This window comes from Choloepus didactylus, chromosome 11, assembly GCF_015220235.1.
Source record: "Choloepus didactylus isolate mChoDid1 chromosome 11, mChoDid1.pri, whole genome shotgun sequence".
Classification (NCBI taxonomy): Eukaryota; Metazoa; Chordata; class Mammalia; order Pilosa; family Megalonychidae; genus Choloepus; species Choloepus didactylus.
This window is the reverse complement of record NC_051317.1, coordinates 18,864,150-18,890,072: the sequence shown is the minus strand read 5'-3', so window position 1 is coordinate 18,890,072 and position 25,923 is coordinate 18,864,150. Positions and strand designations below refer to the sequence as shown.

The 25,923-nt window shown below is 45.4% G+C and overlaps 1 protein-coding gene across 6 annotated transcripts in view; it reads left to right on the top strand.

Annotated features, from left to right (window-relative positions):
• LARP1 (La ribonucleoprotein 1, translational regulator) overlaps positions 1-25,923 on the top strand; it is a 118,550-nt gene that overhangs the window by 59,127 nt on the left and 33,500 nt on the right. The window contains exon 1 of one of the 6 annotated variants that reach the window (XM_037799206.1): positions 4,814-4,850. The exons of 4 other annotated variants lie outside the window; for them this stretch is intronic. The gene's annotated coding sequence lies outside the window, so the exon portion shown is untranslated. Of the gene's footprint in view, positions 1-4,813; positions 4,851-12,027; positions 12,275-25,923 lie in introns of those variants that run through there. One more of the 6 variants, XM_037799204.1, reaches the window with a different exon arrangement.

The following is a 25,923-nucleotide window of genomic DNA, read 5'->3' as shown; positions in this document are numbered from 1 at the left end:
AATAGCATCATCTATGAAAATTTCCCCCACCAAATGAAAATTGAACCCAAATCTAATAGAACTTTAGATCTAACTGCTAGTTTATAGGAAACATGGAAGATAGAGAAACAAATTAAATGATTGTGAGGAAGCAGTTATTTAATTTCTGAATGTGAAAAATTCTACCAGACAGATTATGTGATTTGTTTCAGTAGATAAACAGCATTTTTAAGAAGGGGAAATTGTTGTAAATGAAAACTTGTGAAGAGATACCAACCACATGCAATAATGTAGGTCTTGTTTGGATCCTGATTTGAACAAACCAACTATAAGAAGACATTTTGGTGACAGTTGAGGAAATTTGACCACTTTAGGTTACAATAAGCAGTTATTTTGTCAGGGATGATAATGGCATTTTGGGGTGTGTGTGTGTGTGTGTGTGTGTTTTAATTTTTTTGTTAAATTCCCTTAGTGGTTATATTGTACACCCCTGGTTAAGAACTGCTAGATGAAACATGATAAATGAGGGCATAAGGCTCTTTGTCCTGTGGTTCAAATCATTTTTTCCTCTTCTAAAGAAAGCACACAATTAGGACACCCTCTGAAGGGGAGATAGGGAGGTGGCCTTCATCTGGCCTGGCCCCTCCTCTGCTCCAGAGGGAGTTTGAGCTTTATGAATTCTAACCGGGAAGTGAGTGCCTCTCAGTGGGGGAAGAGGTGTTTAGGGGGTTGTTTCAGGCCCTTTTGGGGTGGGGGTGGGGGTGTGAATAATCATGAACAGACTTGAATCCTGAGCCTCCCAACGGCCACAGTCCCTCTGCTGATCTACCCCTTGTCTGCAGTGGGACCTAGGCCAGAGTATTTTACAGCTGTCACTCAGCAGCACCCAGTCCCTCCCCCTGGGAAGTGGGCATTGAGAGGAGGAGGAGCAGTCCTGAAACTACGAAAACCTCTTTAAAATGGAGAGCTTGGCAGATGGTAGCGCCCTCGTTTGCAAAATCCAAGACAAGCCCAAAGGGGGGTAATTAGAGTACTGGGGCCTCAAGAGGGCTTACAGGTTCCTCATTTGGCCTCATAAACCTCCCTGGTTGGTACAAAGTGATATAAGGGAGTAGCCAGGAGAGAGGACGGCCTTACCCTGCCTGGGGTTCAGGAAAGGAAATTTTTGATACCTGCCTAATGAAAACATGGGAGACAGCAGGGAGAAGTGGAAAGGTGATGGGATTTAAATCAGAACATGAGCTGCGACTTCTCTTCACTTGCATTTACTCTGTGATCTTGGATAGCTTGCCTAATCTCTGTTTTCCTTATTCACAGACTGGGACTAATCTCTATGCTGAGGTGGATTTGAGGATTCAGATTGATACCAAGTATGAGATAGCCCAGTTCGTGAGTTTAAAAGTCCTACACAGATAAAAGTGGTTTATATTCCATAAGATGCATTCCAAAACTAGATATATGTAGTTTGAGGTAAATACCTATTCTGAGGGGTTACCCATTCTTTCAAAAGTGGAGGTGGATACTCAGGTGTTAGCTTAATTTTTTTTTTTTTATCATCATTTTATTGAGATATATTCACATACCACGCAGTCATACAAAACAAATTGTACTTTCGATTGTTTACAGTACCATTACATAGTTGTACATTCATCACCTAAATCAATCCCTGACACCTTCATTAGCACACACACAAAAATAACAAGAATAATAATTAGAGTGAAAAAGAGCAATTGAAGTAAAAAAGAACACTAGGTACCTTTGTCTGTTTGTTTGCTTCCCCTACTTTTCTACACATCCATCCATAAACTAGACAAAGTGGAGTTTGGTCCTTATGGCATTCCCAATCCCACTGTCCGCCCTCATAAGCTACATTTTTATACAACTGTCTTCAAGATTCATGGGTTCTGGGTTGTAGTTTAATAGTTTCAGGTATCCACCACCAGCTACCCCAATTCTTTAGAACCTAAAAAAGGTTGTCTAAAGTGTGCGTAAGAGTGCCCACCAGAGTGATCTCTCGGCTCGTTTTGGAATCTCTCTGCCACTGAAGCTTATTTCATTTCCTTTCACATCCCCCTTTTGGTCAAGAAGATGTTCTCCATCCCACGATGCCGGGTCTACATTCCTCCCCGGGAGTCATATTCCACGTTGCCAGGGAGATTCACTTCCCTGGGTGTCTGATCCCACGTAGGGGGGAGGGCAGTGATTTCACCTTTCAAGTTGGCTTAGCCAGAGAGAGAGGGCCACATCTGAGCAACAAAGAGGCATTCAGGAGGAGACTCTTAGGCACAAATACAGGGAGGCCTAGCCTCTCCTTTGCAGCAACCGTCTTCCCAAGGGTAAAACTTATGGTAGAGGGCTCAACCCATCAAACCACCAGTCCCCTATGTCTGTGGTCATGTTAGCAACCATGGAGGTGGGGTAGGCGAATACCCCTGCATTCTCCACAGGCTCCTCAAGGGGGCACTACATCTTTTTTTTTTTTTCCTTGTTTGCCTTTTTTCTTTCTTTTTTTTTTTTTTAACTGTCCCTTCTTTTTTCAAATCAACTGTATGAAAAAAAAAGTTAAAAAGAAAACAAACATACAATAAAAGAACATTTCAAAGAGACCATAGCAAGGGAGTAAGAAAAAGACAACTAACCTAAGATAACTGCTTAACTTCCAACATGTTCCTACTTTACCCCAAGAAAGTTACATAATATAGCAACATTTCAGTGAACTTGTTCCTACTACATCCATCAGAAATTAACAGACCATAGTCATTTCTGGGCATCCCCAGAACGTTAAATAGCTTATCTGTTCTTCTTGGATTATTGTTCCCCCTTCCTTAATTGCTCTCTACTGCTAGTTCCCCTACATTCTACATTATAAACCATTTGTTTTACATTTTTCAAAGTTCACATTAGTGGTAGCATATAATATTTCTCTTTTTGTGCCTGGCTTATTTCGCTCAGCATTATGTCTTCAAGGTTCATCCATGTTGTCATATGTTTCACCAGATCGTTCCTTCTTACTGCCGCGTAGTATTCCATCGTGTGTATATACCACATTTTATTTATCCACTCATCTGTTGAAGGACATTTGGGTTGTTTCCATCTCTTGGCAATTGTGAATAATGCTGCTATGAACATTGGCGTGCAGATATCTGTTCGTGTCACTGCTTTCCGATCTTCCGGGTATATACCGAGAAGTGCAATCGCTGGATCGAATGGTAGCTCTATCTCTAGTTTCTAAGGAACTGCCAGACTGACTTCCAGAGTGGCTGAACCATTATACAGTCCCACCAACAATGAATAAGAGTTCCAATTTCTCCACATCCCCTCCAGCATTTGTAGTTTCCTGTTTGTTTAATGGCAGCCATTCTAACCGGTGTTAGATGGTATCTCATTGTGGTCTTAATTTGCATCTCTCTAATAGCTAGTGAAGCTGAACATTTTTTCATGTGTTTCTTGGCCATTTGTATTTCCTCTTCAGAGAACTGTCTTTTCATATCTTTTGCCCATTTTATAATTGGGCTGTCTGTACTATTGTCATTGAGTTGTAGGATTTCTTTGTATATGCAAGATATCAGTCTTTTGTCAGATACATGGTTTCCAAAAATTTTTTCCCATTGAGTTGGCTGCCTCTTTACCTTTTTGAGAAATTCCTTTGAGGTGCAGAAACTTCTAAGCTTGAGGAGTTCCCATTTATCTATTTTCTCTTTTGTTGCTTGTGCTTTGGGTGTAAAGTCTAGGAAGTGGCCTCCTAATACAAGGTCTTGAAGATGTCTTCCTACATTATCTTCTAGGAGTTTTATGGTACTTCTTTTATATTGAGATCTTTGGTCCATTTTGAGTTAATTTTTGTGTAGGGGGTGAGGTAGGGGTCCTCTTTCATTCTTTTGGATATGGATATCCAACTCTCCCAGCCCCATTTGTTGAAAAGACCATTATGGCTCAGTTCGGTGACTTTGGGGGCCTTATCAAAGATCAGTCGGCCATAGATCTGAGGGTCTATCTCTGAATTCTCAATTCGATTCCATTGATCTATATGTCTATCTTTGTGCCAGTACCATGCTGTTTTGGCAACTGTGGCTTTATAATAAGCTTCAAAGTCAGGGAGTGTAAGTCCTCCCACTTCGTTTTTCTTTTTTAGAGTGTCTTTAGCAATTCGAGGCATCTTCCCTTTCCAAATAAATTTGATAACTAGCTTTTCCAAGTCTGCAAAGTAGGTTGTTGGAATTTTGATTGGGATTGCATTGAATCTGTAGATGAGTTTGGGTAGAATTGACATCTTAATGACATTTAGCCTTCCTATCCATGAACATGGAATATTTTTCCATCTTTTAAGGTCCCCTTCTATTTCTTTTAGTAGAGTTATGTAGTTTTCTTTGTATAGGTCTTTTACATCTTTGGTTAAGTTTATTCCTAGGTACTTGATTGCTTAATTTTTAAAAAGGGCTATTTGTTATAGTTTCCTGGACCAACTTCCCATGGCAGATAGCCTGGGGTGCCTCCCTGAGAGATTTTCTCAGAATTAGAGGGACAGTCCTGATGTGGCACCTCTTAGGTTGGCTGAGCCTTTGGACTGGCAAAGCCTGGGGGGTGGGAAATTGAGGAGTGAAGAGTGTGGGCTTTAATTGATGAATTTTTTAAAGCTGGTCAGATCTTTCATATATAGTGAGGAGCTCCCCATCTCAGTTAGTAAACCCAGATGACCCCTCTATCAGAGCTCTTGTTTACAGGGCATTTTGTAATAAGCCTCCAAATTTGTTGTGTGATAACTGCTTTACCCTGAAGACATATATTCCAGCATCTCAAAGTAGCTTTTTCTCTTTCCTGCTTTAGAAATGAAGTTGTAAGCTGCTGCTTAGAGGAACTGGAGTCTCTCCCTGGTGAGGAGCCATTTGGATGAATGGTGTGCCTGGGCTCTGTATGGTTTTTGCTCACTTTTCACATTCACTAGCTTATTAAAGCTCCTAATAACTCTGAGATAAGTAATAGTGATAGAATTGAGACTTGCCAAATGAGGGCATAAGGCTCTTTGTCCTATGGTTCAAATCATTTATTCGATTTGAGAGCTTTACTTGCTCTTTCCCATGTAATCTGCCCAACAGAGCCATCTCCCCTTGACTGATATCATGTCTTGTTACTGTACTAAGAACAGTGGGTTTGCTTTTGTCCACAGGTAGGCTGCTGGTATAAGTCCCCGAAGATGCTGGGCTTTGGAGAGAGTCCGGCTTCCCTGGCCAGACTCCCAGTTGTCAGCTCTGTCCCCATTGCTGTGCCCTTAGGAGCTTGATTTCCTCTTCCCTCTGTTGATAGAGGAGGAACTTCAGAGCTGCAAGGGGCCAGGAATGTCATTGAATCTAAACCCCTCATGTACAAGTTAGATGCTTTAAGCCCAGAAAGGAAATATGTGTTGCTCAAGATCACAGTCATTACGAAGCACGGATGAGACTTGAACCCACTTTGGTTGGCTTCTATTCCAATTCTGTTTTCTTTCTACTTCTGAAGGAGGAAATGGAATTGGGTGATTGAACATGGACTTTGGAGTTAGTCAGCCATAGTTTGAAATAGCCCAGCCGCTTACCACCTGAGTGCCTTGGGCAGGTTGATAATTTCTGGGCTTCAATAAAAACGGTTATATCTGAAATATAGTCTGCTCAGATCATGGTTGAATCTAAGTTAGGTGAAGGTATGTAAGTGCTCAGCTGGAGCCTGGCACATAGTAATAAGTGGTGATACTAAGATGTTTATTGTTCCTCTTTTGAGGCATTGAATTTGGCCCAGGTCTTCAATTTGCTGACAGAAGGCAGGTGCTTAAAGCCGGCCTTCCCTTGTCTTCCTGGGTTCTCTGCTGCTTTGTCTCTGCCATTTGGATGTAAGCACACATAGAAAGGCAAGCCCACGGTACCTCTTAGAGCCAGTCTCTCCTGGCCCTGTTCTCTGCTGGCTCAGGCAACTCCGTGGTGGTGGTGATGGTGGGGATTTAAGGAATCATTGGGGGCCGTCATCCTGGACGTGAGAAGCCCAAGCTGTGGGATGCCCCTAAAGGTAGAATGTTGGAGTGAGAGGCAGGCTCAGGCGCCTTTGTAGTAAGACCCTCCACTTTGTCTTTGGTGTCTTTCTGCAGCTTTGGGTTTGTTTGGGGAGTAGCGGTTTCTTTGCTTTTCCTGTTCTATATATGTATTAACAACAACATGAGGAAAAGAGACCAATTTTGTGGATGGAATGGCCTGGTTTGTGTGTTGCCCAAAGTGGGTCCAAGTATAGGGGTGGAATTTGGATGTGGTGAAAGCAAGATTGGGAATGGGAGGCTCTATGCTGATTGCTGGTGACGTAGGAGGGAGACAGGAAATCAGGAATACAAAGAGGAGGCAGCTCACCAGGATAGTAAATGCACGCACCTTTCTACGAGGAAGGAATGGTGGAAAGAATAGGATTATTTTGCCCAAAGAATCAAAGCTTGGGGTGGGTGGAAATGCCATCGGTTGTCTTGAAATACAGTATTTGAATAGACTCGCATTATGTAATGCTCTCATAGCTAGTGAGAGGTGAAAGGTCAATAGGCTTTGGCTCCAGTCAAGTAATTACTTTGATAGTGTGCCCAAATGGATTCAACTGCCGCAGGAGGTACTGAGTTTCTTGACATTGGTCGTATTTGAGCAGTTTAGATGACAGTTTGCTGTAGAGTTCTGTAGCTACAAGTTGGGAAAGTACTTTCCTGGATTTGTTTAGTTGGAATTAAATTATTGAGTACTTGTTAGGTGTCAGGCCCTGGAATTTAGGGGTAAACAACACGTACTGCTGCCCTGGTGAGAATTCTATTCTGAAAGACAGAAGTCACAATGAGAATCTCCCCCCTGTCTCTTCAGGCCCATTCCTGCCTCCAAACAGGTTTTGATTGGCCTCACATATTAAAATAATTTAAAGTAATCACTTTTACTTTAAAATTAGGAAAATGAATCCAGAAACCTAGGAATTTCCAGCTTCTCTTTAAAAATCAGTCTCTGGATATACTAAGAACTACCAAACCAATTTAAATGGTGAATAGTATGGTATATGAATTATATCTCAGTAAAGCTGTTATGGAAAAAAGAAAAATAGGAAATCTGTTCTTTCGAGACTGCTGTCCAAAAAGGACCTACGTTCTCTTAGACAAGCGGTGCCATGACTTGGTTTCTCTAGGCCCTTGAGTTTGTCATCTCTGAGTCTGTCTAGCCCACAAGTGGAGGAGCATTCTTATGGGAGAAAAGCCTGAGAGGGGGGTGTGGGGAAGACCTTAAGGCATAGGACAGGGAACTGCAGACCCTGGAAAGTGGGCCAACGTTGGCCTCCTTACCCAGCTCTTTGAGGGAGAGTGGGTATGATGGGGAGCAGGATGCCACTGGACATTGTGGTCTAAGGCCATCAAGCAGCAGTAGCAAACTCTGGGAGCTAAAGGATGTGCTTGCCAGGGAAAATGGGTTATTTAAGGCTCCAGTGAACCTAGGGACCTTCCTCCCATCTGTGAAATGGGTAATAGAATCTTTGATCTTAATCCCTAAGGCCCGTTCCAGATCAGACATCCTATAAGGGTGTCTGACAGACATCCTAAGGCAGATTTTATCCTCAGGGTGGAAAGGGGGAAGGTCCTGGCTAGAGGCCTTTTGCGTTGTAGTCTTGCTGTTTAGGGATTGGAACTAAGGCCCATTGGAGCATTAAATTCTCACTGGAAAGAGGCTTCTCCAAGGCAGCCTTGTTTCTTGCATAGTTGTTGGTCTGGGCCTTGTAGGGGGTATCATAGAAAGCCCTGGGCAGGGAAGCTGGGACCAGCTTTCTAGCCACGGCTGTGTTGGGCTCACTTGCTGACACACCTTGGGCAACTTAGTGAACCTCTTTGAGTCTCCTTTACCTCTTCTGTAAATGAAGGTGATTGGACTAGAAGACCTTTCCAGCTCCTTTACCACTGGGATTAAGTTCAATATATCAAACTGGAGACCCTGACAGCAGTTTGTTGAGAAAGATTTCATCTCCCAGGGCTTGCTTCCTCTCCCATTTTGAACCAGCTTTAGAGAATCATCTCCAAGAGCTTGGCCAAGGCTTTGGGACTCTTCTCCCTAACATGGGACATTCTGCCCTGGGCTTCTGGAAAATGCTTATCTCTGGGGTGGACGAGCTGCCCCAAAAGGTGTTGTGCGTGTTCTCAACAGAGTGCAAGCAATGGTGGCCCCTCTTTTGGCAGGGACGTTATTGAGAAGATTCTGATACCTTCTACCTGGTTAGATTGGATGGTTGCTGAGAATACTTCCTCCCCCTTCTGACCCTGAGATTTAGAACCTAGGTCTGTTGAAGGTTGGGTCAAAGTGCCAGCCAGCTCTGCAGAAGAGAAACAAACCTATCTCAAGAGTCCATCTCAGTGCTCAGAGTGCTTAGGCTTATCTAGAAAAGCACCAGATATTGCTCCATAGCAAATCACCTTAAAACTTAACGGCATAAAATATAACCCATTTTATTCACGGATTTGTGGGTCAGGATTTGGGCAGGGCTCATCTGGGCAATTTTTCTTGTTCCACGTGGCAGTGACGGGTGGCAGAGTACATCACTTTTGCCACATTCTGTTGGTCAAGGCAGTCACAGATTCTGTCCAGGTTAAAGGGAAGGTGACATGGGTCCCATCTTTCAGTGGGATGAGTGTCATTTGGGGGCCACCTTCAATACTACATGGTGGTTTCTGATAGTGATAAGTATGCTGTGAAGGAAACAAAGTAAGGCATTGCAGTGGAGTGTTTGGGGTGTGGTTGGGGACAGCTGCAACAGGGTGTCCAGGAATCCTGTAAGAGTGAACCAAGATGAGATTGATAAGGAGTCAGGTGGTGAGCATCTAGCCTGGAGGAACAGCAAGCACTAGGTGATAGTGAGTTTAGAATTCTGCAAGGAATGAACAGAAGGCCTGTGTGAATGGAGCAGAATGAGTTAGGGGAGAGTGACTCAAAATATCAGCAAGAGGCCTTTGGATGCAAGCTTAGGGAATTTGGGTCCTGTTCTTGGAGCAGTGGAAGAAGTGACATAATCTGATTTCTGCTTTAGGATTGTTCAATTCTGTGCAGAATGGACTAGGGGTGGGTTGGAGGAAGCAAGGTAGGAAGCAGGGAGACCCCTTAGGAAATTCCCGCAGTTGTCCAGGTAAGAGTTGGATGGAGTGTATGATGGCATAGGGGCTTGGGTCTGATTTTTTAACTAACTTGCTATTTTTCCCTGAGCCTAGGCCAGTTAAAGAGGAAGTTTTCTGATTCCTGTTTCTTACTTCCTCCTCTTTTCTCAAACTTCGTCCAGAAACTGAATGGATGCACTGTGCCCGTTGATCAGAGGTGCAGCCTGAGATGGGCAGAAGTTTTTCCCCAGGTTCTGAGTTTCTTTGCGAGCTTCCCCAGTCTCCACCCTATCCCAGGGTGTAGAGTTTTGAGTGAAGATGTCGGTGGATAGTGCTGTTACACAGCCTGGAGGAGCCAGCAGGGGCAGGGATGGTGGGGCCTGGAAGTAGGGAATGGCCCTGAACATATGTATGTGGCTCAGTTTTTTTGTTCATGAATTCTTGTCAGAAAGTGCTCTGGGTTTTTGATTTCAGGTAAGATCTCTTTTAGGGTGGGGTCTCAGCACAATCTGCCAGAGCTGAAAGTGTAGGAATCCAAGGTCTGACTTCAGCCCTGCTCTTCAATTTCTCCTGGCAGGACCTTTATTCCTCACACCCTGTGTGAAGGGATTGGTTCCTATGCTCTGGAGGAGTGCAGTGCTCATCCATTGCTAATGTGCCTTTGTCATGTTCCTGGGCCTGGTATCCTAGAATCTGCCTCAGGTTCAGCTTGCCTTGTTGAGGACAGATACCCCTAGACTGCTTCTTGAATGATTGTCAAACTTCTTAGCCAGGACATCCATTCCCATTCATTAACTAGTTTCATTTTCACAACAACCCTATGAGTTCTAGCTATTGTTATGATCCTCTTTTTATAGAAGAGAAAGTGGGAGCACAGAGAGGTTCAGTAATTTGTTCAAGTATTCAGTAGTTACTAAATACTGCCCATGGCAGGTGGATTCCAGAGTTCATGCCTTATTATACATCTGGCTTTGCATTCTCCCAGACCATAGGAGTATACCCTACCATGAAAACTGTTGCTGGGAGAGGACCCACACAAATCTTCAGAGAGCAGGAACGTGTATGGGGGGCCCCTGTGACCCAGCCTGAAGGTCTCAGCTCTGCCTCTCCTGGCAGGCTAGCAGGGTGGGTGTGAGCCAGGTCCTAGCTCTGATCCTGCTAGTGAGCCCTGACCCCGCAACCCCCAGAGGTGTTTCTCTTCAGCTCTGTCAGGCCACGTGCAGTCCTGCTGGAAAGAGCTATGCTGACCTTGTGGTTTTTCTGGCATGGGGGTGGGGGTGGGGCCCTCTCAGAAAGCCCTAGCTTCTTCACAGGGCCTTGGGAGGCTTTCTGGGTTTCCAAAGGGGGTGCAAAATATTGTGTTGGGCCTTTTAACTTTTTTTGATGTGGAAATTTTTTAAAATTACTCAGCACCAATACATTGTAGAAAAATGTTGAAATATGCTTTAACAAAAAGAAAACCAGTTGCTTCATAATCTATCCCACCAACCACCATATATACTAGTAAACATTGGGTTATTATATATCCTTCTAGGCGAGCTGTTTAATAGAAATATATTACTTGTAAGCCACATATATTTTAAAGTATCTAGTAGCCGTATTTTTAGAAAGTTAAAAAAGGTTAAATCTATTTTAATAATAGATTTAACCCAATATATTCAAATAATTGTTTCAACATGTAAATAATATTAAAATTGTTGAAATATTTACATTCTTCATGCTCGAAATCTGATGTATTTTATACTTAAAGCACTTCTCAGCTCAGACTAGCCACATTTCAAGTGCTCATTATCCATACGTGGCTAGTGACTACTGTGTTGGACAGGACATTTCTAGGCTTTTTTTTGGTATGTGTGTGTATACATAGACACACACACATTATTTTTTTTTTAAACAAAATGTGATTATAATGATTTAAGACCTATATTTTCTTTCCCACTGAGAAACATAGGCTTTCTTGGGCTCTTATCTTCTTGTAACCCCCAGAGCAGCCTTGGTGAGGAAAGCAGGATTTCCTATTTTCCTGATGAGAAAGGTTGAGAAACTGGCCCAGAGTTACCTCCGTAGGGAGTGAAGGCATGCACTCTATCTCTGTCTTTCTTTGAGGCCTTGACTCTTCTACTGCCCCCTGCAGGCACCTTGGGGTTGATTTGAGACCACTGAGCCCGGTTCAGAATTCACAGGTACGCATGCACATGCAAGCTGCACTTTGCTGAAAGGAAGTAGGCCCAGATAGGGGAAGCTCCTTACCATGGCTGCCAGATAGGGATGCAGTATCTAAAACATGAGCACCCTCGACTCCCAGTCCAGTGCTCTTTCCATTCAGCTGCCTTCTAAGAGCTTACAGCTTGGTTTTGGAACTAGCAGAACTTTAAAGAGGAATCTGTTAGGGGTAGGCAAAGGCCTCCCACTTGGGTTTGTCTTGAGGGTGTCTCCAGCCCCAGATGCATCCCAGGTGGAGGCTGGCCAGCACTGGCCTGTATCTCAAGAGAAGAACAAATGCAGATTGGAAAAGACCAGCAGGGCATGGGTTGACCTGGGTAAAGTCGGGACTTAGAGATTTCTACGTAATTGACTAGTTTGTCAAACATTTCTGTACCCCCAGTGCAGTAACACGTGCACTTCACACCAGGCCACTAGCATGGCAATAACCTCATTTCTCAGCACGTCTGAGATTTGTAGGAGCTTGGTTTCATTTTTTCTCCTTTATCTAACCCCACCCCCACCCCCCATCCACCCAAATTTGTGCCTTAGTTTTTTAGCTTGTAAAATTGGGCTGCCTGCTAGTACACCATCTGCTGGCTGGCAGCCTCTTCCCTTCTTTCCCCCTCCCCCTCACCACACCCCTCTTTCAGAGGAGACCTGGGAATGAACAGCAGCCCTTGCGTTAGCCCTCAGATGAAAGGGTCTAGGTTACTGATGATTGGGGTTTTGAAGACTGGCTGGATCCAGGGAATAGAATAGAATCTTTGATCTTAATCCCACCTTCCTCTCTCCCATTACAGTACCTTCACCCCAGGCTTGCTTGCTTCTCCGAGAATGACGGCTGCAGCACCCAGCAGCCCTGAGCCAAGTTTCCACAGGCTAAGAGGGGCCTGCCCCTGGGAACTAGTGGCTGGAGGAGATGACTTGGTTTGCACTCACCTGGGAGCTCCATTGCCCTGAGGCGAAACGCTGTCCAAGGTGGTGACTGTCAGAGCTGAGGATTCTAAATTATCATCCCTTTATTTCTCCTGGGATCTAGTCTTAACTTTTCAAACCCTTGGATTGAAAGAATTGGTACTGCCTTTGGGATAGAGCTTAAGATTTTTGCAAAGTGCTTCTTTATTCCTATCTTTTGCAGTCCTCACAAGCACCCCTGAGGAGGGTGGTAGTGGCCCCCTTTCATGGAGAAGGAATTTGAGGCTTAGATTAAGGGACTTGCCTTGGGTCAGAGCTAAACACTGGCAGAGCCAGTTTTTCTTTTTTCCTTTCCCCCTCTAAAGCACCATTAATAAGGAAAAAGTTCAGTAGAGTGCAAAGAAGATAAGCATCAGCCTTCCTGTTAACCAAGACAATGCAAGGGAGTCACTTAGCAGAGTGACAGATCATACCAAGGGCTTAATAATAGCTTGATATGCATTTTCTTATGGATCTTTTGACTGTTGACCTTTCTGTTTAGGAGCTATAGACAACAGCAGCTTGTCCACTAAAGAGGGAGGCCCTCTTGCTGAGGATTGGGAAAGGGGTGTGAGGGCAGCAACAGATTATTAATGCTTGAGTGCTAGCTAAGAGTGGAGTGGTAGGGAAGGTTACCTAGTGGCTGCAGCTGGTCTTATAGTTGCTCTGGGATGGTTTCTGCCATTCCAGGCCTTCTCTGCCCCACCCCCTGACTTGCATCATCATTGCCATGGCCCTTCTGAAGTGGCAGCCCTTTGGAGATCCTAGGCTCAAAGAAACCAGAGTTGAAGAGGGTTTGAAAGTCATCTGGTTGACTCATTTGGCAGAAAACTGAGGCTTTCCCTTGGCCAAGTCTCCTGGGGGCACCAAGGAGAATACAGTGCCCATCTGCACTCTCTTTTCTGAGGTCTTGTTTCAAGGGAAAGAGAAATGGGAGGCTCTTTGAACAGGTGGTGCTGCAGGAGCGGATATTAGAAGAGAACAAGGCCTGTTAGCAAGAACCCCAAGGAGGACCCAGTGCAGATGCTGAAGCTCCTGGTCCTCCAGGCACTTGCTTTTAGTGCTCTTCCCTCCCCCACGCTGGGCCAGCTGTTGACACACCCTGAGCCCTGAGAGGACCAGAGAAAGCCTGCCCAGTTGGAGGAGGTGTTGCCCTGAAATGCTCTAAATTTCCTGAAAACAGGCCCCACCCTTCCACTCTCCCTTACTGATCACTCTGAGACAGAGCCATATAAAGCATTGGTGCTGGGTGTGGTGGAGGGGGGTGCATTAAGCAAACATCCAGGACAAAGTACTTAACAACAGGCCCACTTGGGGTGGGGTGGAAAATTTTGTCATTGGCCTTAGTCACATTCAGAAGCATCTATAAACCTCCAAAATAATAGCTAAGAAGTATTGAGTGCTTAGTATGTGCCAGGCACATGTGTGTGTATATTTTTGTGTGTGTAAAAATAATAGCAGATGTATATGTAAGTACAGAGGAGTATGCCAGGCACTTTTCCAAGCATTTTCCAAATATCAACTCATTTAATCCTCACAATTAGGTTAGGAACTCTGTTCCCATTTGTAGAATGGTCACCAGCTACAAGTGGCAGATCCAGAACTGGCCCTGGCCATTAGAGCTCAGGCTTTTAGCCATCCACCGCCCTGCTGGAGGTGAAGTAGAGGATCAAGGCTGCGCTTGGGAAAGAATGCAGTTTTCCTGACTCCAAGATAGTGCTCTTTTCACAGTGATACCCATTTCATAGTTCTCATTTATGTTTCTGCATTTTGTTCTTCGTAGGCCTTGCCTTGATACCCCTTTGGCAGAGCCCAAGCCTAAATGTTGCATGTCTTGCTGAGAGTGGGAGGAGAATGGGGACAGAGTGGATTCTGGAAGGAAAGAATATTGAACCCAGCAGCACCCATGTCAACTCACACATCATCTGCTAGTTTCATGGCTGGACCCTTGGCAGTGTTATCCATTTCTGTATTTACAGTGCCCAGCACATAGGATGAGTCCATTAAATATTTGCTGTGGTGAAAAAAATTTTTCAGTCATTGCCAGCCTGGAATTATAAATACTGATGTTTGTGGCTGCTGTCCCTTCTGCCCAGAGCACATATTGCTAATTAATTCTAAGCTTTTCCTCAGCCTGTTTGCTGCTTTTAAGAATCCTCCATACATCACCCAGGAAGTTGGGATCAACTGATCACAGGTGGAGTTTAAGATTAAAGCCCTTATATAAACCCAGCTCTCAGAGCATAGAGTTTGTTCACCATTATTTTCCCAGTGCCTGGCATTCAAAACCCTCAGTAGCCAAATTACAGGTGATCAAGTTTATTTTACTTCATGGTTCAGTGGCGGGAGCCCAGGGTTGGGATCCCCAAAGCCAATTCATCACTCTTCGGGCAAGCCAGGGAAGCTCACTGTGCCTCAGTTCTGCATTCTGTACAGTAGAGGAACCATGTCTACTCTACATACCTCAAACTGTTATGAGGTTTACGTGTAGTGGTGGGTGAGGATGTACTGTATGAGCTGATTAGCCCTAGACACCAAGTAGGGAAAGATGATTTACCTGATCCAGTGGTCTGTGCTCTGCTTACTTTCCCTTATGTCCTGGAGCAGGGCCTGTACAAAACCCCTGGTTTTCTCCTCCTCCTTTTTATCCTCCCTTACCTGTCCTCTGTTCTGCAGGGTCTTTGCAGTTTCCTCCACCTACTCCTTTCTGTTCTTCTGGAGGAGGTAAAATTCCCCTGGGGCTTTGGTGCTGACTAGAACCCAGGTCTTCTGGTTTCAGGTGACTCTGGAACATCGCCTTTGCAATAACTGTGCTTTGATTCCTAACTGCTTTTCCCTTCTTCCTGTGCGATGAGTAGTATTATCCCCACCTGATAGCTGAGCTGATAGGTTCAGAGAAGTAGATTCTGCATGCTGGTAGGCTCTATCCCCTGTGGGGCCTGCAGACTTGAGCTGGAGCCCTATGGGGACCTGAAGAACCCAGTGTTGGTCTCCTGCGGTGCTAAGAGAGGCCTGGGTTAGCCTGAGATGTGACCTTCAGTGAACCACTTAGCCTCTTTGTGTCTCCTCTGTAAAAACTGAGATAATAGTTCCTCTCTTGTGAGGATTAAAAAGCGAAATGTGCAGAAGGTCTGGTCTTAGTAAGTGGTGGCCATTATTATTAATTTAACAGACTCAGACTTCAGGGAATTGGGTGAGCAAACAGCATGGTTTGAGGTAAGGAAGGGAGGCTCTGTGACTGTAAGGAGGAAGCAGACAGACCCCGTCAGAGCCTTCATTCTTCTTCCTTTGGCACAGCCAGAGTTGGGAGCTTGTTGTGAAACTAAAACCCCTAGCTCCGGCCTGGGCTGATTATTGTTACTTCACGTCTGTCAAGACAATCATCTTGAGGCTTGGCCTGACCATTTTTGGTCCTGATGCTGGGGATTGGGCTTGGTGGTAAGTGGAGGGGATGAGCTCCTCAGGCACCTCCGCTCTGGCTGCTTTGGATGTGTGTAGTTAAAACCTGCTGCCTCCTGCTCTTGTGAACCTGTTAATTCCCATCTATGCAAGTGTGAGACTCCATTCTCAAACATGAATTAGCATCACCTCGTTGAAACTGCAGATGCCCAGGTTCTGTGCCATCACCCCCCACCCCACCCCCAAAAAAACACTGATTTTTGGAGCTTGGTAGAGGCAGGAATCTGCATTTTAACCACCTCCAGGTGCTCTCTTAGGCCATAGAAGTGGTGTTACAAACCCACTGGCTCACTTCTCCTGTTTGTACAGCTGTGAAGTGAAGGTTTTTCAAACTGGCTTCTGCTTAGGACATCCAGCTGAGTGGCAGGAAAGAGGGGAGGGGGCTTAGGACACACTTCCATTGAAACAGATTCTTGGTCCCATCATTCCCCCCACAAAGATCCTGGAGGGTGGGACCCCAGGAATCTACATTTTGACAAGCTCTTCAGATGATAATTCTGCCTACTAAAGACTTAGGGCTGAAGTCCTTTATAGCAGTAGTTTCTGAGGTAGCTTATCCCACTGAAAGCTGGCTGCATTTAAAGTTGTGGTTAAGGTGCTCTGCATCTGAAAGGATAAAAATCTGAGGATGCTCATTCTGGAAGAACTGCAGATGACAAGATCCCCCCACCCCTATCACACACCTGGTTGTAGAAACTGAACACACCCAAAAGGGAATTCTTGCCATAGTTCCAAGGCAAGGGCTGTAGTACCTGAGCCTGGCACTGGCAACCAGGGTTCTGATTACTTGCTTGCTTTCAGTTTGGGAAATGGGGCATTGATAACTCCCTGCCCAAATATTGCGTGGGACATAGTTAAACTAAAAAATTGTTCACTCTTCATCTAAACTTCAAATTTAATTGGTTGTCCTGAATTTTTATTTGCTAATTCTGGTAATCCTATTTCTTCCCCATTTTTGAACACCAAGATAGAGATTCAGGATTTATCCCCAAGGTGATAAAATAACAACTATGCATTTATAGTAGTGTGCATACTATGTTCTAAGCTCATGTTTTTTCTTTTTTGTTAATACAGTTTTATTGATATATTCACATACTCTATAGTCATCCACAGTGTACAGTCAACTTTCACGGTACCATCATATAGTTGTGCATTCATCACCAGAATCAACTTTTGAACATTTTCCTTACTCCAAAAAAAAAAAAAACACTTAAAAGGAACACCCAAAACATTCTGTCCCTCCCCATCCCACCCTATTTTTCATTTAGTTTTTGTCCCTATTTTTTTTTACTCATCTTTCCATACACTGGACAAAGGGAATGTGAGCCACAAGGTTTTCACATCACACAGTCACACACCATGTAAACTCCATAGTTAAGCAATCGTCTTCAAGAATCAAGGCTACCGGGTTGCAGTTTGGCAGTTTCAGGTATTTCTTCTAGCTATTCCAATTCACTAAAAACTAAAGAGGGATATCTATATAATGCATAAGAAGGCCTTCCAGAGTGACCTCTCGACTCCGTTTGAAATCTCTCAGCCACTGAAACTTTCTTTTGTTTCATTTTACTTCCCCCTTTTGGTCAAGAAGACTTTCTCAATCCCACGATGCCAGGTCCAGGCTCATCCCTGGGAGTCATGTCCCATGTTGTCAGAGATTTATACCCCTGGGAGTCATGTCCCTTGTAGTGGGGAGGGCAGTGGGTTCACCTGCCATGTGGGCTTACAGAGAGAGAGAGGGCCACCTCTGAGCAATACAGAGGTTCTCTAGGGGGAGACCCTTAGGCACAATTTAAAGTAGGCTCAGCCTCTCCTTTGCAGAACAGGGTTCACAAGGGCACACCCCAAGATCAAGGGGTCATCCTACCAAATTGTTAGTCCTCAGTGTTTGAGAATATCAGTAATAACCCAGGTGATGAAGTCCAACATTTCCACATTTTTCCCCAGTTCCCCGGGGAGGCCCTGCAAATATATCCTCATTCCCTGCCCAAATTACATTGGGATGTATCAGAATGTCACACTAACCTGTTCAAACTTACCTGATCTCACTTCCTATTGAAAGTTCCATGTAATTATGTTGTTTGAATAAACTGACTGTACAAGTTAAATTATTTAATGTGCTGCAGAAAACATAGATCCTGCAGCAAATAAACATCTTTTCCTTGGTCTCACACAGAAGTTGAAGTTTTAAAACACAGTCAATATCGTCCTTTACCCTTTGGCCTAATTCGCCTTAGTCCTAACCAGATCTGCTTCATTCATATCTCTAATTGAGGTCTCTTTTTCAGCTTTTTTAACAGTTTCTAAACTCATTTTAAATATTATCTCCTTTAATCCATTAAACAGTCCTGTGAGCTCGCATGAACTTCTTTCATTGTTTATGAAAAGGAGAGCTTTAATCTGACACCTAGGACCTTCCCAGTAAGGAGCCTTGCTGCCGCCTCACGAACCTCTTTGCTTGGCACTCATTTATGTGTGGTCCAGTTAAATGCCTATCAAGTTACAAGCCACACGAGAGATCAGTCAGATTTGATCCATCTGTCCTGGACATTGTGAGTTAATTGATGGTGGCTGTAGGTTAACACATCCAAGCATGGACTCCAAAGTCTATGATGTTAACTGCTCTGCCTCTCAGCCCAGCAGCCTAGTAAATTGGTGTGATGGGTTTTAAATAGGAGTCAGACCCCCTGTACGTTTGCTGAAGGAGAAGGGGATAGAATGGGGTAGCTGCCTATTGCCTCGAGAACACGTGTCATGTGGCAGGGAGGGGGCGGAGTACTGGTCTCTCAGTTTTCTTGTGTTTACAATGAGATTTCTCACGTTCCTTCTAGCTATCTTTTGGTCTGTGATCAGCCCTCTCTACTCCAGTAGTGGGGATGATTCAAAGTAATCTCTTTGTATCAAAAGCCCCTTCCTTCCAGCAGTTAATGTTCTAGATTTAGGCCACTAAAAATGAGTTTGCATCATGGGAGGTGGGCGCTGGCCTGTGGAACAGGGGAAAACCCACTTTGAGATCAGTAGTCTGCTGTGGCAGGATAATCGAGTCAGGGATGCGGCAGAGCCTGGGTCTTGCTACCTGCCTGAAAGTGATAGGGATTCGTTCATGAAATCCAGGGTCAGGTTCCATGCTCAGAGATCCTCAGCAGGTGGGAGAGCACACGGGAGCCCACAAGCTGAATATAGCTTGTAGAAAGTTTTTTCTTTTTTTTTTCTTAAAGTGCAAATTGGTTAATATTATTTAGAAAACAAAAATTTCTCATAGATAGCTACTTGTTTTTCTGCTTTTCTTGAAAACTCAGAATATCTGGGAACACTAAGTGGAGCTTCAGCTGCTCTTTAGTGGGTGCTGCCCCCTCAGTTGGTGCTGTGCTTTACAGCTTGCCATGGTTGCCAACCAACTTGCTCGTGATTCGTGGTACTGCCTGGGACCTAGAGGCATTGGAGTTTGTGACCTCTGGGGTCATATACATTCTCTGTCCTATTTCCCACAGCCAACCCATGAAAGTGGAATTGAAGCTGCCTATTCTGACTCTGAGAACAGAGCATAGGTCTAGACTCCAGAGGAGTTACTGAGAGAGGCTGTATGGCCGCCACACTCCACAACTGTGCTGTTTGGTCTAAGGCAAAGGGGTAATTAATCTTTCCCAGAAGAAAATGCTCTGGAAGTGCTTTGAGAAACACCCATATCTTTGTAAATTCCTTTATTTAGTAAATATTTACCATGGGCCTACCAGGTGCAGCCTGCAAATCTGAGCTCCAGGGAGCAGTTAACAAAGCAGAAAAAGGCCCCTACCCACATGACGCTCTCTCCGTAGGGTACGTTGCAGACTGTAAGACCCCCAGATATGGGGTCTGACACCAGCTGTGGGTTTCAGTCACAGCTCTATTACCTACTCTTTGTGACCTTGGGCAAATCCCTTAGCCTCTCCGAGCCTTGGTTTTCTCATCGGCAAACTGGCAGTCATTGTACCTACGTCCTAGAATGGTTGTGAAAAATAATTGAGCTACTGCATGTAAAGCACCTTGATGCCATGCAGGAACATAGTAAAGGTTCAATAGTTGATTATAGACTAGTGGGAGTGACAAACACAAATGCATCCATTTCAGACAGTGGTTAAGTGCTCTGAAGACCCTACTTTGTAGATTGGATTAAAACTTTATCTGGAATTGCTGGTTGGGTCCCACTTTACATTGAGCAGTCAGGGAATTTATTCAGAGACCTGTGAATGATGAGGAGTCAGCCATCTTGTTTCAACATGTACTGTGTGACCTTGGGCAAGCCCCTTCCCTCAGTTTCATTTTCTGAAAAAATTGGAATAGTAGTGTCTTTTTGAGGCAATTAAGTGAAATCACTCATGTAAAGCAGTTAGACCAGTTCCTTGCAACTAATCAGCACTCAGTAAAAAGTGATTTATTGTTGCTTTTCTAACTAGGCCGAACATGGTCTTCAGAAAGGCTGGGTTTGAGAGCTGGCATTTGGAGGCCATGGGCTTTGGTGGCCACTAATATAGTTGGACTGTAATGATTGTCAATCAGTTTTTGGGCAGGGCTTCTTCAGGGACTGGTACTGGCAGTGGGAGTGGCCACAGCTACTCTGGGGCAGCAGTATCCATGTCTGGGCAGGGAGAGTGGGGGCACTGAGTCTCCTGGAGCACCAAGGGCCTAAAGATAGTTGACCAGAGCTGAGGCCAGCTGGGCTTGCTGCATTGTGTGATCAGAGCTCTGCCCCTCCTTCCCAGCCAAAGGGACACAGATCCTGGACTGGCTACTGGCAGGCAGCTTCCTTTCAGCAGGGCCTCAAGATGGTCTGACCTTATGGAGGTTTCCTTTTCTCTTTCTGCCTACTTTGGCTCCCTCCTGTGTTTCATCTGCAGGTCTGTGGGAAATCCAGGGTGGGAGAGCCTGGCAGAGAGGCCTCTGAGAGGTGGCCGCTGTGCAAACTGGTGAACAAGGCGAGGAGGGTGAACCTGGTGATCTTTTTACTCTGTGGAGGAATGTTCTTGCTTAGGCGGTGCTAGTGTCACTGGGGATGGTATGAAAGGCCTGTTGGTCCCCAGGCTCCTACTCCATGCTCTACCCCATCCTCAGGCTGGGTGACAGCTGAGAAAATGCTGGGCTTTTCACAGACTGCCCCCGGGTGGCCAGAAGGGGTGGGCACAGATGAATGATAGAACCCAGACTCCCTTTGCTGTCATCACACACACACATTCACACAGGTTCCGCTGCCTTCCACAGTCAGGGTCCCAGGCTGCAGCTCAGGCAGAGGCTAAGGGTGGCAGAGGAATCCATGTCCTCTGGAGCCCTTCTAAGCAGCCTCTATGCTTTGGCCTAGGGCGTGGCTGAGGAACCCTTTTGTGGCAGAGGCTGAAGTGGAGGAAATAGGAGGCAGATCTGGAAGCAATGCCTTTTTCCTCATGGAGATGCCACGATGCTAGAGGCAGGGACCCAAGTGGGTATGCTTGGTGGCATTTCCCTTACCTCTGTCTGTGTCTGGGTAGTGGCAAGGAAGATTGTCAGGTTGCTGGTAACTGGTCCAGGGTGTCACTTGCCCTGCTGTATGCTTTCAAGGCTCCCCTGCAGTGGGTCTTGGTTTTGCTCAGTGTGTACAATGATGTCCCTGCAGCCCTGCCTTTGGGAGCCAGTTGGCCATAATGAGGTGGTAACTTAGACCCCTTAGCTTTCCTCCACCTGCTCTACCACCTCCTAGTAGTTAAGAGCATGGGTTTTAGAGTGTCTGTGATCTTGGCAAATAACCTTCCTACCATGTGTCTTGGTTTCCTCATTTGTAAATTGGGCCCGATTACAGGAACTGTGTTATTTTAAGGATTAAGTAAGAAAATCCTTGCAGAGAGTTTAGAACAGTGTATGGCATCTAGTGAGTGCCCACTACATATTATCTGCATTCTTTATTAACACTATTTCAACTACACTTGCCACTAGCACCTCTCTCCTGCTTTGATGAGAAATCACAGTGGTTGCGATTTTTGCTTTTTCTCCCCTTACAATCTATAGACCTAACGTTACTACTGCTTTGTTATCTCCTAAGTACTTCATCCATCCTGAATCTCCCAGCTTCAACTGTGCCTCATAGAGGAAGGAGGAAATTGTGTTCAGTTTACAGTTGAGGAAGGTGAGGCTCTGGGAGGGTGGTAGGTAATGTCCCCAAGGTTGTATACCTGATGGCTGTTGGTCTGGACTACGGCCTAGCACTGATTTCAGACAATCCATTACCTCAGAGTCAAGGCTGGGCTGGGGCCTGGGTTCCTTAGGGAGCCAGCAGTTTCAGGGATGCTCCATGCCACTGGGAGGCTCTAGCTGAAGGCTGAGGGTTGGGGTCATTGCCTCAGGAGTTAGCACTTGAAAAGCAAAGCCTGTTCCATCTGGTGTGAAGTCAGAGAGTAGATGGGTTTGTGAACTCACCATTCATTAAACAGTTGTTTACTCTGCCTGTTGTGTTGCCAGGGGTTACTGTTGGGAGAGTGGCCTGGTCCCTGCCCTCAGAGAGCACATGGTTCGTTGGTGGGGACAGATAAGGAACACATTTTACAGGGCAAGGAGAGCACAGAGCAGGGGCATTTCACTTGTACTTAGGGTGTGGAAGGGCTTCCCCTAGAACGAGATGTAATGGCCAACCACAGGAGTTGGCCATGTGCATGGCAGTAGGTGGGTGAGGGTGAACTGGCCTAATGCAGCCCCTAACCCTGATGAATGACCTATTCACCCAAGGTTGAAGTTTTCTGCAGTGGATAAACTCAGCCTTTTCTGATGCCAATCTCCAGGAGATGGTGCTTGCCCCAAGATTAACAGTTTTCTCCATTCACCCTGGCAGTATCCAGGCCTAAAATCTAGTGTCCTCTGTTGCTACCCACTGAGTACTGCAGGCTTTTTCCCATCCATCCCCAGCTTCCATTCCCATGGTCAGGGCTCTAGCCCAGCTTTGTCTTTCACCCAGCCTGGTCCCTCAAATTCGGCCTCTCTTCCTTCCTCTACCGGTCACAACTTAATTAATTTGACTCACCTACATGCCTTCCCTCTAAAAACCTTCACTGGCTTCCTGTTGATTAGAGTAAAGTCCTTGTTCCTTAGTCCTGTTAGATCTGGCCCCTCTGGTTGGCTGTTATTTCAAAGGGTCAGAAGCCTTAGGACCTTTCTGGAACACGAAACTATAAGAAAATAGTTTTTAATCTTTTTATCTAGCCTTGTACCAGTTGTTTATATGAATTAATCCCCCTCTGTAGGCTGAGATGGGCACCTTGAGGCCAGGGCTTTCTTCCTCTTGGTGCTGACTCAGTTTCTTCAACTCAGAGGGAACTCGAGGGCTTCCCCATGTTCTTCCTTCCTCTAGCACAGCAGAGGTTTTAGGCCAAAGCCACCTTGGGCCATATGGTAAATTCCCCCCGTTTTCCTTCCTTCTTCCTATAGAAATTTGCCCTGGAGCCCAGCCATCTCTTGTCTGTGGAGTGTGGTGTGGGGATGTTTGCCCCACCTCCCCACTTCCATGGGTCATAGCACTGGGGAAGAGCCAGGCTTAGGGAGTCTCCGTTTTGTAATCTGATCTGGGCGATTTTGGCCAATTGATCCCCAAGAGTTTTCTCATACTCACTCTTTTTTTTTTTTTTTTTTTTTTTTTTTCTTTTTCGTGGTGATAAATGATTGTGATGGGTTTTTCTCTGTCTTTTTAAGGATGAGGATGGGGATTGCTTGGAAATATTAAACTTCCTTTGTGCATGCGAATTATAGTACTTAGCATTCATTGAACAGTTACTGGGCACTGAGCACTCTATAATGCCCAGTTCATCACAGTGGCCCTATAAGGTAGCCATTGTGATGAGCTTTAACAGATGAGGAAACTGAGTCTCAAAGAGGCTCTGCAAGGGGCAGAGAGGGATTTCAAAGTCCCTGTGTTTAACCACAGTGCTGTCCTATTTCCTGTGTAGTATTTGAGTTAAATGATGTTACTCATTTGAAAGCAGAGGTGCAAGGAGACAGAGAATCTCAAAGAGTTATACCAGCGAGGTTATATGGTTTTTTCATTCCTTTTTGTAGGGGAGCTGCCATCCCTACTCTCACCACCCCAGTCTCTGTCCTGTCATCCCTTACCACCCACCTTCTGTCCTTGTTTCCTTTCACCCTTCTTTAGCAGTATTAGCACAGCTCTTCACCACCACCACCACCCCTTGCACAAATAATCTTAAGTAATCTAAGTAAAAATCATGAGTGCCATGTAGCTATAGCTCCAGGAAAAATCTAATGCCCCCTGCCACCACCACCACTAGCAACTAATTCAGATCACTTCTAGTTCTTAGAATTTCTGATGTGTGTATTCATAGAATTTCTGATGAATTCATAGAATTTCTGATATGTGTATTTAGGAAGCCCCTTTATCCCCTAGAACCAAAGGACTGTGGTCTCATGGGACAGGATATGGCTTTCTCCTCTTCCAGATATCCTTTAGCCCTGTATTTGCCTTAGTTGAGGAGGAAGAATCTCCCTTAGGGCTTCTGTCAGCCATCCAACCCCCCCCCCCCCAAATGCTTAGCCCCAGAGATGTGTGGGTAGGGCTGGGCTGGCTGTGACTCCCTCCTTCCCAGGCCCTGGGTAGGGCCTGCCTCTCCACACTTCTTCCTTCTCTGAGAACCTCTCACTACCATCAGTAACTCTGTTTACCGGGAAAATCCAGGGCAATGACCTAAGATTCCACCAGGAAGATTCCTGACTCATTCCCTCACCAGCGGCCATATGGGAGTTTTCAAGCCCCATGGGATTTCTGGTGAGCTGGAAGGAGCACTGGAAAGTGAGTTAGTTCCCATCCTGGCTCTGCAGCTAGCCATTGGGGAAGCCCTTCCCCTTTCTGAGCCTCAGTACCATATCTGCAAATAGCGGGGATCAGACCAGATCTGCAGAGTCATTTTTTGTTACTCTAGTGTTCCACAGCTGTTGTCTCAGGCAAATGGAGGTGGTGAGCTTAATGTTTCCTGAGCCAGGCTTGGGTCAGTGACAGCAGGCATAAGCCTCAGAATGCAGAGGTAGAAGGAAGGGGCTTGTCCCTGATTTGCCTGGATGGTGCCTGCTAAGTGAGTTGTTTGAGATGCCAGGTGCCAGGTCCATCTGGAACTGTATATTCTCTATGTGTCTAGGTGTATGTGTATGCGCTGTGGTTGTTGCCTGGTGAGGGTGGATGGCTAGGAGGGGACCCAGAGGTCTTGGCTTTGATTCATCTCTTTGGTTCACGTGTAATGAAGTCAAGTCAGAAAGCCTAGTCCTTTTCCACAGGGCCTGACACCCCTCTCCGAGCTTCCAAGGCTTCCCGGTTTTCCCGAGACCCCATAGGATTTTACTAGATCTATGAATTTTGCTTAAGGGCAGTTGTGGTCTCTCCACAGTGGGTTTTCTGCCTCTCCAGGGGATTCATTTCTTCCTTGGGACAGACTGTTGGGAAGTCTCAACAGACTTCGCACAGGCCTCCACAGAAGACTAATTTTAAAAATATTCCAGTGTGTGCACAGACGAACCACATTCCCCCTTGTCAGCTTGGGTTGTTGGGAGTTTCAGCAGGACCTTTAGTGGTAGGGCGGCTCTCGCACTGATTGGTATCCAGACTGAACTTTTCAGTACTTTTACTATATCTCTTTGTGATCTTGGTGAATAAAATTCCAGGCAGAGTGATCACAGCATCTGACCCTAAAACTAAGGTTTTAAAAGGGTTTTTATAAGAAGAAACAGGTGACAACCTGAAAAACTTAGCTTCACCTTTTTGAGGAAAGTCATCAGAAACACCTTGCCCTCTGAACCTGATTCCTCTTTCCAGCTTCCTGTTGATGAACTTGGCGTTGCAGATCCTTTGCCCTGCCCTCCTCCTGGTAGTATGAACAGAGTGTGGTTGGGAGGTGAAGGGGTGGGAGTTGGTCCTGAGGGAAGTGATTGCCAACTACAGCTCATTTGTAAATGAGGGAGCTGAATATGTCTTGTAAAGCTGCCTCTGCCAGGTCCTGATTTGAAGCAGGTGAAGATCCTTAGCCTGGTTAGGGAACTGGGTGATGTTAGGTATATCTGTACCAACCCAGGATTGGCAAGAACACAGGTGCAGAGTAGCCTCCTGGGCCTAGGGGCGCCATCCTCTTGGCACTGAGCGAGATTTTCTGTTTTTTTCACTGCTGAGCATGGGGGATGGGCAATATTGTGGGCCAAGTTTCACAGTTCCAGTTCTCAGAAGATAT